Source organism: Diaphorina citri, unplaced genomic scaffold, assembly GCF_000475195.1.
Source record: "Diaphorina citri unplaced genomic scaffold, Diaci psyllid genome assembly version 1.1 scaffold10959, whole genome shotgun sequence".
NCBI lineage: Eukaryota > Metazoa > Arthropoda > Insecta > Hemiptera > Psyllidae > Diaphorina > Diaphorina citri.
The window spans coordinates 1-1,773 of record NW_007388332.1 but is presented as its reverse complement, the minus strand read 5'-3'; the positions used below and the strand labels follow the sequence as shown (position 1 = coordinate 1,773).

Sequence of the window (1,773 nt, the reverse complement as noted above, 5' to 3'; positions counted from 1 at the left end):
ATCACCTTAATTTTGGGGCTTCGTTTCCTGGACTAAAATAGGGTCGGCGTTTCTCGCCAGTCTCTTCCAGGCAGCCCTATTGTGTACCTCATGTCCTGATAAATTTTTCTCACCCAGGTCTTGATTCACACAATCCTTCCACTTTCTCTTCCACCTCCCTCGCCCTTTTCTCCCCCTCACTTCCATTCTCTCAACTCTTTTCCCTCTGTAGCTCTCATCTCTTCTTTCAACTCAGCACTCGGTCAACACGAAAACACCAGAAACTCGTCATCATTAGTCATTAGTATTTACAATATTCATAATCACAAATATGGCAGTGCAATAGTTCTAAACAAAAGTGGACGCGGCACACAAGTGATCAAGAAGAGACCGCCTTAACATACAGTGGAACCTCGATATAACGAAGAAAAGTCAATTTCCCTTCCCTATCAGGGGTAGTGGGGTTAATTCTCTGTATGTATAAAAAAAAAAAATTCCCTTCCCTTCAGAGGCAAAAACCTCACTATAGCGAAGTGACCTTAAAACCCCCCAGTAGAATTACCTCAGTACAACTAAGTTACTCTGATTTTGACCTCAGTACGTATAGTGATAACGAAATTTGGGCATTTTCCTTGGACTTCGTTATATCAAGGTTTCAGTGTAATAATAATTACAAATACTTACCTAACAGAATAAAAATACTTACAAATTACAAATACTTACCTACCAGATTCTCGACTTCTTTTTATGATTTTTCAAATGTTGATTCAGATGGGACTTACTCGAAAGGGCTGCAGGGCATAGGTCACACAAATATTTGATTCCTCGGTGAGTATCCATATGATGTTTCAACATTTGCTTCACTGAATAGGATTTCGGACATTCTGTGCAATTTTGACGATTGTTAAAAACAATTTACCTACATTTTTTTTAACATAAAAGTTTTAAAATAATTTACCTACAGTAGGCAACCTCCGTGACCGAGTGGGTATCAGGTGTACAGATGGGGTCGGCGTTTTTCGTTAGCCTCTTAATCAGTCCTAACTAGGGTGATTTTGCTTTGGGCTGACATTTGGTTTTGGCTATAAATTTTACAAGTGGATGCCCTTCACACTCAACCTTTCCTATTTCTTTAGCAAGGGGAAATTCAGGCTGGTGTACTCCCTGTTCAAAACACCTCTGTGAATATCCATGTGAATTTTCAACCGTTGTTTTGACGAGTAGTCTCTGGGGCACTCAGTACACTTGTATCGAATCCCCTTATGCCCTTGCATATGTCGGAATAAGCTGCTTTTCAATCCAAACTTCACCGAACAGATTGTACACTCGTAAAGTCTCTGGGGCACTCAGTACACTTGTATCGAATCCCCTCATGCCCTTGCATATGTCGGAATAAGCTGCTTTTCAATCCAAACTTCACAGAACAGATTGTACATTCGTAAGCGATGCCTTTATGCATATCTATGTGGAGTTCTAAACTTCTTTTCAACGTAAAGACCTTCAAACAAAGATCACACTGATAAGTTATTCCCTTGTGTGTATCCATGTGGTATTTCAAAACATATTTGTTCTTATAGGACTTTGGGCATTGGCTACATTTGAATTTTTCTCTACTGTTGTTCTGTACAGAAGCTTTTTGCTCTTGGATACCATTATTTGTAGTCAGTTCTTTTTTAATATCATTAGATGAAAAATCCTTAGGTTTTTTTCTCTTGTTGCTATGTAAAGAAGCCTTTTTCTCTGGTTTGATACAATTATTTGTGGCCAGTTTTTGTTTGATATTAGGTAAAAAAT

At 38.6% G+C, this 1,773-nt stretch overlaps 1 long non-coding RNA gene across 1 annotated transcript; it reads right to left on the bottom strand.

The window, feature by feature from the left end:
• Positions 1-266: 266 nt before the first annotated feature.
• Positions 267-865, bottom strand: LOC113472951. The gene is made up of 2 exons (XR_003395068.1): positions 703-865; positions 267-663 (listed from the first exon to the last, which is right to left on the bottom strand). It is a non-coding gene; the product is annotated as an uncharacterized LOC113472951 (long non-coding RNA).
• Between the last annotated feature and the right edge of the window lie 908 nt (positions 866-1,773).